We start from the raw sequence: 14,730 nt of genomic DNA, 5'->3' as shown, positions 1-14,730 counted from the left end.
GTGACGGTATAACATTTTCATATCACAATAATTCCCAAAGCTTTTATCACTGTATTGAATTAAGTTACAAAAAATATAAAGTAAACAAATATTTCAAACAGATTAAACTGCAAAAGAACTATAAAGAACAACAGATAACACTTTACAATAAGGTCCCATGTTAGTTAATACTTTAACTAACATTAAGGTTACACTATTTTTAAGGTGTCATTGTTACAGTGTAATTATACATGTACTTACTATAGGGTTAGGATAAGGAATAGGGTTTGGTTTAGGGTCAGTTGCATAATTATGCATAATTTACCCTTATTGCTATAGTAAGTACATGTAGCGTGTAACAAGGACACTGTAAAATAAAGTGTTACCCAATGAGCAATACTGTAGTTACATTTGTTACAGTATTTATCATTTTTTGTTAACATTAGTTAATAAAACCCTAACTGTTCTTTGTTAGTTCATGTTAGCTCAATTAACATTAACAGTAAATGTTAGTAAATAATTAATAAATAAGTAGTAAATGTTGAAATTAACAAAGACTAACAAATACTTAAATGTTTTGTTCATAATTAGTTAGTTTTAATTAATGCGATAACTAATGTTATCTAATCTGACCTAATTGTAAAGTGTTATCAAAATTTCTAAAGAACAAAACACAGCCTTGATTATTAATTCTGTAATGCACATATTTTGTACATTTTTGATTCAATCATAATTAATTTTTTAAGTTCAGTGGAAATGAAGTTTGCCTTTGCAGGGCAGCATATACATAACATGGGCACAATTGGAAAGCACACATACGTACACTTAAAGGATTCAGTGTTTCTTTATGGGGACCCAGTATACAGGGCAACAGGGGCTGGGAGACTTACACTCTGTATCACTCTAATACACATGCGTACCACACAAACACTGATATGGTTGCTGCTCAGCTGCCGTGGGCCATCACGGTTGAGCATCAAGTTACAGAAGCGAGATGACTCTGCTCATTCCAGCCTCACTCGCATCGCACCAATAAACAGGCTAACACGCCAACTCAGCTCCGACCCATCGCCCAACACCTAGTCTTATGCATGAGACTCCTTTAACCATCAAAAACAAATGGTCCCTCACTTTGATCCTTCCACCCATTACAGCGCACAACATCTTGAGTTTCACAGCAGGTCAATGTCACTCCATTACATATTCACTGTAATTGAAGTCAAACCGTCTCTTTTCTTACGTTTTCTAAAGTTACTTTTAAAAGTAATGCGTTACAATATTGCGTTACTCACTATAAAGTAACTAGTCTAATTGTGTTAGTTTGTTACTTTTCATGAAAAGTAATGCATTGCGTTACATTTTCTCACCTGTTACTTGTTTTTTAATAACAACATAAAAAAAGTTATATTTTTGGCATATTTAAAGGCCCTTCCATGCTGGAAGTGAAATGACTCAGGAGAAGAAAGTTTAACACTCTTACGAAAAACAAAAAGTGTAACAGTAGGCGCGTTTTCCATTACAGATCTGCGCAAAACTACATTTTTTCCTCTCGCGATAAGTAAAATCATTCCAAAAACCATGGCAACGGACGTTGGTAGGATTATGTATATCCCAGCCAGTGCACTAGCCATTATTATTAATCGAAGGAGATGTATGTGTGTTTTCCAAGCATTAATAGTAAGGAACGACCCTTATTATACTTGTGAGACACATATGAGGTGTTTCTGGGTGTTTCTCCCTCATATCTGCTTCGAGGTCTTGATTGTGGCATTTATTTGAGGTTTAGAATCCATTATTCCTGTGATTATTTTGTCTTATATGAATTTAATAAAGAACTCTGTTTCGTATTCTGTCCAAACATACAGTACCGCGTCATCTACGTTAGGTGACCTGTAAATGCGAAAAAACTGTTTCCATTGCAGTTTTGCGAAATATTTCTTTTTCGAATTGCCTGAAAAACCATCTCATGCGAGCGTAAACACTTTTTTGCGATAAATGGGAGTTTTTGCGAAATTGACGTGGGTGTATTTTCAATTCGCAATTAAAATTTTCGCAATTTGAAGGGTAATGGAAACGCGGCTACTGTGACGTTTAAACAAACTAATTTTGCTTAGTATGGATGAATTGGATCATCAAAGGTCAACAGCAAAGACACTGGTTAATAAAGTGAGATTAAATACATAAAATATCATACATTTTACATACATTTTTATTACTGCAGGTTTGCTTAAAGGGGTGGTATAACGCCCCTTTTTACAATATATAAAATAAGTCTATGATGTCCCCAGAGTGTGTATGTGAAGTTTTAGCTCAAAATACCCCACAGATGTTAAAGATGTTTTACAGCACGTTAAAGTTGTCCCTTTTTGAGGGTGAGTAAAAATGCGTTGTTTCGTGTGTGTGTCCCTTTAAATGCAAATGAGCTGCTGCTCCCAGCACAGAGGGCGGAGCTTCAAGAGCTTGTGTGTGTAAGCAGTTCCGATTACCTCATGCAGCTAAACCTCAAGCACTAAAATGTCAGAAACTGTTCTGCCTTCTATGTTTAAACTGAGTCGGACAATGACGGAGAGACTCAAGAAGAAGTGACAACACGTAGATTGGACATTTCTGAATGGCTAGTTGATGGATTTATGTTGCTGTTCTGGAGTTAACTATCTTCAAGTCTTTGATTAGCAAATTCTGTCATGTTATTCTATAAAATCGCTCGTGAGTCGTGACATGCTATTGCATTTGTATTACATACTGTATTGCATGTGAAAATTGTATGTAACATAAATAAACATAAAATGTCAAAAACTGGAGAAAATAAAGTGTTAAAGGTGCTCTAAGCGATGTCACACGTTTTTTTAGGCCGAAACATTTTTTGGCACTTACAGCAAACATCTCCTCACTATCCGCTAGCTGCCTGTCCCCTGAACACACTGTAAAAAAACGGAGTCTCTGTAGACAGCCCAGGCTCCACAAACAGCAACAAAAACCAACTGGCCCAGCCTGGACCACGAAACATAACAAACAGTGTTCCAGCCAATAATGATTTGGGGGTGGGGGTTGGGGGGTGAGTGCGCGTGCACATGAAGGGGGGGAGTGGAGGAGAGAGAAGCATGAAGAGGAAAGTTAGCTAGAGGAGAGATGTCCTAGACAGCGACAATGACCAACGTTAGAATTATATTCTCTTGAATTTTTATATGGCCGACACACGACCAAAGAGGACGACGTTCCGATGAACAAATAGCAAAGAATAGGGAAAAGGAGAAGGAACACGCAAAGTCCCGAATTTACATTGGAAAAGACTTCGAAAGTGGCGAGAACTCCGTCGGCAGAAGGGCTTCCAATCCGACATTCAAGTGGCTCTGCTTTTGCTGGACAGGTGGGTAAATCCTGTCTGGTGTTCATGACTGTTTCAGGAAGCACGGAAGGGAGGGGAATTAAGGGACGGGGAGGCGCTGATTACCAGGGAGAGGCAGTTGATCCATCACACAGATTCCCAGTGCTCTACTACAACAACTCTTCCTCTTCTCAACATGGACTGCGTGTTCCCGGGGGCGGGGTTTATGTAAATTTTAGGGTTGGTGATGTCACTAACCCGGGAGGAATGTCGTATAGTCCCTACCAGTCGTTTGTTGTAGTCTTTAAAAAACGATTTATTTATAAGCAAATATCTTCCTTTCCTTCGAACTTTGAGCGCTGTAACTTTGCAGATGTTGTTTATGCTCAAACAGCAACATTACACACAATCAACAACCCCTTTAATAGTTTGCAATTCCCTGTTTTAATCATTTTGAGGAATACTGAATTTTTTTGTGCAAGTGAAATGAGTAAATGCCTGCTTAAAATTTAAGCCTAGAATTACAATAACCATCATGTTCACACAACGCCTCTGCACTCACGATTTCTCTCAACAAGGGAACAGGAGAAGTGTCAATAAATGAAAAAGTAATAATAAAAAAATCTGATTATGTAACTCACATTAATGTGTTTCCCCCCAACACTGGTTGTGGCATCATTAGCATTTATAGGTCACCATTTCTGACCCATTTTTTGCTGCTTTGCATCCAACAATTTGTCAGTTTGTTTACACTGTCCAGCAAACTTTTTCAAAAGAGCACCTGCCAAAAAATGGAGGGTGTTCTATGTCATTTTCCCACCAATATTAAGCTTCACTGTGCCATCCTGGATGGGGCTAGATGGGGCTATTAATCCGCCATCAAGATCTACTATCAGGGGTTTTCAAACTGTGACAGTGGGAAAATGTGGGTCGCGCAAAGTCACTTGGCTGCAGCTAAATTTAAATGAAAAGTTTTAATGAATGACACACACATAAACAGACACAAGTAGTTTAGTTTGAATTGCAAAGGCTGTGATTTAATTATGTAAATATATGCACTGCATGTTTCAAAGTGAAGCGTGCACATGCAACTTTGCAATGATAGTGTTTTCAGGGTCTCAGAGCCACTCATGAGATTGCATTACACCGGAGAATTCAAATGTCATGAAAAGCATGTATTTGACTACCTACCAACACAAAGGGAAAATATATCTTTAAAAAGCATTTCACATGTACACACACGAAACGAGCATGAGGGCGTTGTCTGCGCTGAACACCGCAATGAGTTTAACGACAATCGCAGCGCGGATTACATATCCATTCCATGTTTTAAGTTTTTATGGACATATTTTACATAATCTTTAGCGTCTGTAAATGGAGAAATTGAAAGATAAAAATGTTTACAGTTGGAAATTGTACAGTTGCACAATTAAATATTTGTATTGAACAATTCATAATAATTAATATTTTTTATTAAATACTCGATTTCTGTCATATCAAATGTTTTATACTACCATCTAAAACATTTTGGTGGGTCTTGAGCTAGATTAAAGTTTAGAACTCCTGTCCTATTTCACTACCGGATGAGACAGCACCACCCCCTCCTAAACTTTTTAAAAGTCTTTATCAGGTCAGGGGCCCAGTTTTCCCCAAGCCTTAAAATATACTTCTTGCAGAGTCTTTACTGAAGACATTTCCTGATTGCATTATAGCAGATCAGATCTTCAACAAGTAATAACTATACCACTGAATAGTCCGGCAACTTGCTCATATACAGTTGCTGTCAACAGAGATTGTTGTAAAGCCAGTACACAGGGAAAGACTAGTGACACTGACTGAAGTCTCAATTATAGGACAGAACAGTTAATAATGCTGTCTGATGACATGCTAATATTTGTTGCTGGTATTGCATCTTACTGTACCTACACCCAAGAACAACAGACAAATAGAGATCTTGTACTAGTATGCACTCAGGAATATAGTGAAAGATTCTCTTCATTTGAGTGATCCTTGCCAAGCTTCTTCAGATGACTGATGCTCATTGGCAGCAAAACACAGATGTAAAAGATAATAATAATGAACCACCATATAGGAAATGTCCACCAATATACATACACATAATCGCAATCAAATAATTGTGTTATTGTGTAAATTTTAAAGCAATATGTTCAAAATGAAGATATAAAACATAGAACTTGAGCTGAGTTAACTTTCTAGAGATCTGTACCAGACCCGAATTGACACCGAATCACTTCTTACCCAAACCTTACATGCATAAATTAGTTTTGTTAAAAAATTTTTTAAAAGTATAAAAAAACAACAACTCAACCTTAGATAGATCTGCTAAAAATAGACACGAGTCCGAACCCGCCTGAACCGCAATGTGAAGGGCAGTGACGTCAGTCTCCAGGAGGGTTTGTAATTTATAGATTAGATGTAGATTTAGGGTGTATATGTTAATGTTGTCATGTTGTTAAATGGCAAAAAAATAATTATAGAAAGTTGGCATTATTCATTTGGCTCCATTTGGTATAAAACCACATTTATTTAAACTTACTCAAGGCTACGGACAACTAATATCATGCCCGAGGTACCTGCAACGGGTTTTCAGGTGCAAGTAAACCCATGAAGACCAATTCTTCATAAACCTATTTTTTGCCAAACTGCAAAAATTGCCCAGCTGCAAAAATGGCAAAAATAAATAAACTTAGAGCAGCTTAAGTGTCTAAATAACTTAAGGGGTAACTGGACACAGGCAAGTGCTTGAGTTTTAACACATGATCAATGTTGCTCATAAAACAGTGTCACTGACTGACATCCAAAGGGGGAAAAATCTATTGAAAAGCATAAATAGCATTAAAACTATACAACTATGCTGACACAACTGATATTTCAACAAAGCAAAACACCTCTACATTTCATTGAAATAAGACCAGGAATAGCTTGACTATATCCATTTGTGACCTCTGACATCTGCACTTGTGCCTGATGTGGTAAGTTGTAAAAAAAAATGATCAGCAGTACAAACAAGAGATTTTATTACCATACCGTGATGACATGAGGCGTGCTCTGGGCCTATGTCTTCTTTAACACTGCCGTGTCCACTTAACCTTGCTCTCTGGTCTCTATAAGGCCTCACACAAAGCTCTTACTGACAAAGATGTCTCCAATCCACTGCTATCAACTGAAATCACTTTGTAAATCATGGTAATTTCAATCCAAATATGAGGATTATTCATTTTCTAAGGTCTGTATTGATTTGCTTAATTGTGGAACTCAATACAATGATTACTAATATGATTTTTCCCCAGTTATAAACAGATATAAGTTAAATGATTATTATAACCATTGGATGTAGACTTGAATGGGATATTTATGAAAATAACTGTGAAAAATGTCTTTACACATTTTAAGGAAAATGGTAAAGGGTCTACATGTAGCAGAAAGCCACAGCAGGTCAAGCATACGAGCATGTTAAAGGAGAACTCTGTAACTCTAGCGAACTCTAGTCACTCCTTCGCTGATTTTCCCTTTTGTTGTCGCATGTTTTCCCCACGAGCTCCCCCTACAGCTGTGGGGGGGCGTATATTTCACAACACAGTCGTAAAAAACTCACTTGTGGCGGCCTCCTCCCCCTCTCTACCGCTGCTCATGTGCGTTTGTTTTGATCGGAGCAAGCCAACTGTATCGCGTGGAGCTATGTCTACCGAGGTGAGTAATCTGGTAATACATCATACATGCGTGTGTGTTTATGTCGAATTGCCGTAAAGCAATTTGTGTTTCGCGCTCGTTCTCGTTCTAGTTCTCGCTTCTCACGAGACTTCCAATTTCACTTTGCCGGGACGGCAGTGCGCAAGTTGCAAGGTTGGTTTTCCTCCTGGGAACGCTGGGGGGAGCGGGGAAAGTCACCAATATCACCAGAACAGGTTGTTTAACCATCCAAATGATTTCTAGACAGTTTTATTAAGTTAAAAAAGTTACCAAGTTCTCCTTTAACACAACAGAAATCATTCACTCCCCCTCATGCCATCTGAAACATTATAATCTTCTGTCTACAGTGTAACATTAAGAAGATATGTTGCCTAATGTCTGAGCTGGTCATTTCTCAACAGTGGACAGTGACCAGTGGCTGTCAAGCGCCAAACAACACAAAAAAGCATAAACTAGACATATTTGAAGTATTCTGCAACAGAATATCTTTCTGTGAAAAACAGACCGACATTTAAGTTATTGCTGAAAATCCTCCCTCCTCTTTAGCTCTCAAATCTTTACCTACTTTGATGTATGGACTACTTTTCTTGTCCTTTTTGTCGCTGTTTGATTGACATTCAATTTATACCGTACTGTACTGAAAAGAGCATATTTCCAGCTCCTCCTTAACAGTTCCTTTTGTGTTTCACAGAAGAAAGAAAGTCATAGTCCAACAATGGGGGAGTTAATAATGACAGAATTTTAATTTTGGGGTGAAATATTCCTTGAACTGAGGAATGCTGGTACACTGTAATGTGGTACACTACAGTATAGGGGCTTTCGCACTGGGTAGTTATAGGAACTCGGTTATAGGAACTAGCCAGGGCGGTCCCCCGAGAACTACATTTTCTCCTATAGGGCCATTTTCCTGGTAAGCTGGCCAACCGCAACATCATTTCAACGCGGCATTCAATAATGTCAACAACTAGAGGATGGAAGACGCCAAGATCAGAGCTGTGTTTTTATTGTGTGTTATGGGTTTCATGATAAAGAAAATGGAATCTAGACGTACAAGTTATGTGATAGAAAGAGCAAAAAGGAAGGCTAAGAGATCTGGGCTGGGTTTCCCGAAACCTTCTTAACGCTACGTCGTTCTTAAGTTAAACTTTACCCTGTACCTTATCGATAATACGTGTTTCCTGAAACGTTCTTAGTTAAGTATACCTTCTGTAAGTCATACGTTCGGAAGGTTGGTCTGGACCACTCTTAGCTTTACCTTATCACTGTTGCAGGTCTATACGAATATAATTCTGAAGTTTTAATACACACAGACAATGTTCAATTAGGCTAATTCAAGTGTTTTCATGCAAAGAATAAAATTGTCATTACAATGATTGTTGTTAGATTTTTAATTATATTATATTATTAATTTAATTAAAGAGTGCTTTCAAAGGCCAGTGAAAGTATAGGCTACTGCCAGTTAAGTCCTATTCGGACGCTAATATTGTTTCTCATGGGCTCGCACGGTATTTTAAACATTTACAGGGGTAAGTCTGTGATTTTAGTTCCGTCCGACTCCGAATCTATAATATCAGTGTTTTTTCTCACCCAACCCGCGTAAAAATCCCTGGCCAAATTAGTACCTACTGTTTTTTGACAAACAGGTCGTGTGCTAATTTAATTGCTGTCTGAATCCAAATCTCTGAGTTTACAAGAAGAGATTTAAAATTCACTGTTTAAATCCTTTTTGATCACTGCCGAGCACCGTACGTAAGATGTACACTTGTATTACTGAAATGCTGGAAAGTATTTACAAGAACAATATTTCATCGCAGCTCCACCTCAGCGAACAAAAATGGGAAAGAGAAGGAAGCACGTAAAAATTTGAAATGTTTATCATGGCAGCAATATATGATAAAATTTTTAAATATGTAGGCTATAGGCTATTATAGGCTATTATAGTTTGGATTATTTTTTATAATATCCCATGAGTCCTAATAAATGCAATTTCAACTAGGCTATTTCTAAAGTGCTTCTTTTATAAAGAACACCGCTTTCTCACATAATGCAGTGACACAGCCCCTGCACGAGGAGCCATCGATATCAACAGATTCAGCAGCATCGCCACGGACAGCACCTGGGAACATCGTGTGTAAGAAGGTATATCTTCAGCAGCTTCCTAAGGTATGGTTCGGGGAACACGCCTAGCAATGGTATACCTTTAGTTAAAGGTGCTCTAAGCGATGTCACACGTTTTTTAGGCCAAAACATTTTTGGTCACATACAGCAAACATCTCCTCACCATCCGCTACAGGCCTGTCCCCTGAACACACCGTAAAAAAAACGGTCTCTATAGACACCCCAGACTCCACAAACGGCAACAAAAACAAACTGGACCAACCTGCACCACGAAACATAATAAACTGCTCCAGCCAATAACCGACAAGAAGGATTTGGGGGTGGAGTTTGGGGGGTTAGTGCGCGGATGAGGAGGAGGGAGGGTCTAGCTAGCCTCCGTTTTGTTTGACAATACTTCGAACGTCAACAAGAAGTGACGTCACCCAACATCACTTAGAGCACCTTTAAGTTATACCTTAAGAGTCTTCGTAGTACGCTAAGAGACAACGTTATCAAGAAACGCAGCCCAAATCTACTGACAACTTGCAGTTCTACATATCATTGAGGCTGAGAAAAAAACAAAGCACCGCAGACAAAAGCAAAAGGTAAATGCTACCTATCACTGTTTTCCATGTTCGTGAAGTAAGTTTAAACTGTGCGTTTACATAGATTTTTAAAAATTGTGTGTTTCGTATGGCATGCGTTCAGCCAATCAACGTATACTTGCGTCACAGGTAGTTTTTATTGTGCTGGGTTAGACCTACTCTGAACTGAAGTAGGAGCTAATTTAGTCCCCACAAAAGGCGTTCCTATGGTGTCAAAAAATGGGTATCTCCACCAATAGTTAGAGCTACAAGATTAATCAAACACATGTGCGATCTTATTCCGAAATGACAACGATTCACCTGTGTCTATTAAACCTTTGACAAAATCACACCGGAACATTCTGATCTGTGTTTGCACTGCTGTTGACCCAGAGAAAAGCATTTATCATGTGTATAGGTGTGAAACAGCTTCACAAACAGTCTTTTCAATCACACAGTATTGATATTTCTGTCTTGCAATAATTCAAATCATCACAGAAGTACTTGAATAAGTTCACATTTCATATATAAACACTGATGCAATCAGAATAGAGCAAATCCCCTTTTGAAAGTAACATGGCGTTTCAAATAACGATTGTATGGATTAAATCGTTACACCAGTAGGTGGCGACAAGTGACTGTTAAAAAATGTATTTGTCGTTGAATTTTCATTCAAGAGATTTGTTCAAAAACGCTGATTCATCCAGTAATAAAACAAGTGAAGTATTAATTAATGAGTCATTTAATCATTCATTCAACCCATTTTTTTTTTTAAAAGACAGTAGCAATTAATATTTTGTCAGATCCTCTAGTAATTTACAGTAATATTTTATTTAGTTGTCTGTTCAGAATTTTGGCAGAATTGTGATCTCTATTTGAAACGACTACAACATTTTTTTATTCTCTATTTATCCATAATCATGCAGCTCTACCAATAGTTATAGCAACTATGAAAATGTTCCTGTGAGAAAACCCCTTATATTGTGCAGTTTCAAAGTAATCAATGAAAATGAATCAAGACCAGGGTGTCGTTAGACTGTTTTTACTGTAAAATGCTACTGATAAGTCCTTGTCTGACAACGGAGATTACAGCATCTGGGGTGCGTTTTGTCAAAGCCAACTATTGTTTTACAAAACAATTTAATGGAACTTGCGACCATAGCTGGCTTTGGGAAACGCACCCTTGAGAATCATTTTCCCTAATAAGATTTCAGCAATCATGTTGTGTGTTTTTAGAATTAGAACTAATGATGCCAGTTTTGGAAATAAATCACTCTTTTGATCTAATCTGACGGGGTTTTTTTATTAATTTGGACAGTTCACTCACACACTAAAATCTTTTCACACCAAAATAGTAACAAGATACTTTATAAGACAGAAAACAAAGAGAGCACTGCATGAGACATTTACCTACTATTGATTGTAGGAAATGAAACCTGCAAATGTCTTATCATTTGAGTACAAGGAAGCAGCTCGGCTCTGTACTGCAAAGCCAATTTATATAAATATATCTGTAACAGTATCCGAGAAAAAAATATATTTATATATTGGGACACTTTTTGATGGAGGTCTGTGCCTCAGTACTGATGAAAAGCTAAAAACGCCCTTGATCGACACATATCTCATAGTGATATAATATCTCAAAGATATTAAAAGTCACAGCACTACAAACTCCGGATGCTCGAAAACGTGTGGTGGCTGAAACGGGTCAAATTCATGTTTGCACTTTCAACACAGAGTGCTGGTAGGGGGATTGCCAGAAGATCACATGGTTTCACCGGTGAAAGAAACCTAAAACCAACACCTTTTGCGTCCAAGAACATGTGACGCCCAGCACTCGCTCATACACACACACACACACACACACTCTACACAACACAACAGAATCTAATTCAACAGAATCTACACCAAATAATTAGTATGTCACTGAATGATGACATAAACAGTTGCTCCATCCATCCATATATCCATGACTGTATCATATACATGGTGTCGTCACCGTTTAGCTCCAAGTAACCACAACCCGTCCACCAGGGCTAAACTCACAAGGTCCAACCTCAGGTTTCAATCTTGCCCTTAGCAATAAAACTAAAAACAAACATCTCGTTTTATTTCAATCACAAGCAATATCCAGTATTAAACAACCTTTAGTTAGCTGGCACCACTGTGAATACTTCCTACAGGTACCTCTGTGAAAGGCAAGTGCATAAATCTGAAGGGGGTTTAAGTAAAATCCGATCTGAGTGCTTCTGACGAGCGTCTCGGGACCAGCAGTCCAAGAGTCTCCAACATCCTACACCTCTGATCGGGGCAACATGGATTAACATTGGAGGAATGGTGGGGTACAACTGAGTACTACGAGCATCATCAGCCGAGCCCTGAAATGAAGACCCAGGCTATATTTAACTCTGACTCCATACTCTGTTGGATGGCAACACAGTCAGCATCTGCTGGAACAATAGACCTGACACATTAGCCTAGCCATTGGGGAAAACTTGTATAGTCTTCACATATAGCCTACATTTATAAAAGTATGGTGGAGAGCAAATGAACATGAGAGTAAGAGAAAAACTTTGTGAATATGTAAAGGATAATGCAAATTGGCCACATTTTAGATTAGGGTCCAATTCTCACTATTAACTAACTATGAACTATGACTTCTGCCTCAATAAACTCCTAATTACTGCTTATTAATAGTTAGTAAGGTAGTTGTTAAGTTTAGGTTTGATTAGGGATGTAGAATATGGTCATGCAGAATAAGGCAAGTAATATGTGCTTTATAAGTAATAAACAGCCAATATTCTAGTAATATACATGCTAATAAACAACTAGTTAATACTGAAAGTTGGACCCTAAACTAAAGTGTTACGTGCAAAATGACACATTATCCTGCTTACTACTTACAAAAGCTTTGTAAGCTTGTACTTGTACTTGTAAGCTTACTACGCAGCTTACTACGCTTACAAAATGAATAAATAGACATGAATATTTAATTGAGTTTCAGTATTCACTTATTATTTATTTTTGAATTATTTTATTGTTTGAAAAGAAAGACCACAGCATGATTTCGAGACATGAAACTAGCACAGCTACGGAGGAAATAGTTAGCCTGGGACAATGTTCAATTAAAATTTAGTGGTCATTGTACAAAAATATTTGCCAGCAGAATGCCACAATTGACAAATCAAAATCAAGTATTTCAGAGAGAAATATTTTAAAACCTGCAACTTCCCATATGAATTATTTAAAATTCCACTTTTCTAATTTACTAGCTACTAAACTACTGGACATATTTAAAGTATAGGCTATGTCTAGCTATGCTGTGTACAGTAGCTCAACTTAAATCATGACGAATTAACATTCATCACAATTTTAAATCCCAATTCCTCAATATTCTATATCAAGCTTCTTATTAAGCTAAACACTTCTGTCAAGTCAAGGTCAACAGCATATTAAAACAACACTGAAATCCAAAAATTTGGGGGCCAAAATGAATCCTGCAGCTTTCCATATAGAGAGAGACACAGCATTGCCTTCACCCGACTGACCTATGCATCATGCAGTGCGCTCTTGACCACAGCTTTACCTTTCACAGTGAGGTAAATATTTCCACAAACCCTTCGGTCTTTGGTCTTCCTTCCAGCTGAAGTCTTGTCTCTCTTGCCCGAGACCAGCGCGAGCTCCAGGACAGCTGTTGCTGACACATAAACGTCTTGAATGAAACCTGAGATTGAGCCGCAGGTATAGAGGATCATCACTGGAAAACTCTTACATATGCGGGTGTAGAAATACGCTTTCTACTTTACCTTTCTGGAGCAGATGCTTTAATGGGTTGTTTTGACAGTAAAACAATTTATGTATTGCCTATAGTCTAGACTAGAGAATGATTCGCTTTCCCCCACGGGGGTATTTAAAGGTTCTGGTTGTATTATAAAGGAATAGGCCTATTTTAAACCGCTTGTTTAGCTTCTTTGTAAAATGAATCTAACGAAATGAACCTATACCGTTAAGGAAAATTATAACACAGCTTACAAAAAGTGCCCATTCATCAGTATCGCACAAATAGTCAGATAAACGAATGCGAAAGAGTTCACACACGAGTAGCTATTGTGATCAAAAAGGCGCGAAGAAAAAGTTTAATCATACCAAGAGTAATGGATTACTAAATAACTAAATTTAATTTAAATTATTATTGATTTTCAACGAATAATTGAATCAGTGCATTGTTAGCTCATTGTTATTTTTATGTTTTAAATGCTAAATTTGTCATGAGTAATAAATGGGTATAAATAAATAATAGGCTAAATTGTTAGTTCTAACAGTTCAAACAAAACAAAGCATGCATATATACATACATATATACATATATATATATATATATATATATATATATATATATATATATATATATGAAACAGATATAGGCTAAAACACACACACACACACACACACACACACACACACACACACACACACACACACACACACATACTCTCAAACTTTCTCTCACGCACACACCGACTGTTTAAAGTAGATCATGCAGCTGAACAGAAATGTAATATAGTTGATCACTCCTACTGATAATGTTGCAGATGCTTCTTGGAAGGGATGAATGAAGAACTGTAGGCTAAATGCTAACAAAAACTTTTTTCTGAAAACCTCTGAACATATTCACATCATTTGCTCACCGTTTAATACTGAATGTCTAATGCACTTATTCACATCATGACATGTTACTGTAAATACTTACTGAAAAGGAGCTCATGTTTGAAAACTGATATTGATGACGTATACATCACACTGAATATTGAACATGTAGCGCCATCCTCTGGTGTCACAAAAATAAAATATACAAAAAATTAAGCATTATTTTAAATTCTATTTTAATATTAACACATGGTTAAAAATAGTAAAGTATAAACCAAACAGGATATTAAAATTTGTCAACATGCCAAAACACTGCCATACATTAGACAAATGTGGAAACAAATATACAGCAGCCACAAAATTGGACACAAGCCACTCTTAAATATG

The 14,730-nt window shown here is 37.3% G+C and overlaps 1 protein-coding gene across 1 annotated transcript in view; it reads right to left on the bottom strand.

Annotated features, from left to right (window-relative positions):
- Positions 1 to 13,791, bottom strand: part of scn4aa (sodium channel, voltage-gated, type IV, alpha, a) — a 44,256-nt gene extending 30,465 nt beyond the window's left edge. The window contains exon 1 of the mRNA XM_082151480.1: positions 13,283 to 13,791. The gene's annotated coding sequence lies outside the window, so the exon portion shown is untranslated. The remainder of the gene's footprint in view (positions 1 to 13,282) is intronic.
- Between the last annotated feature and the right edge of the window lie 939 nt (positions 13,792 to 14,730).

The sequence above is a fragment of the Leuciscus leuciscus genome (assembly GCF_965113295.1).
Source record: "Leuciscus leuciscus genome assembly, chromosome: 21".
NCBI classification, from domain to species: Eukaryota; Metazoa; Chordata; class Actinopteri; order Cypriniformes; family Leuciscidae; genus Leuciscus; species Leuciscus leuciscus.
This window is presented reverse-complemented; position numbering and strand designations above follow the sequence as displayed.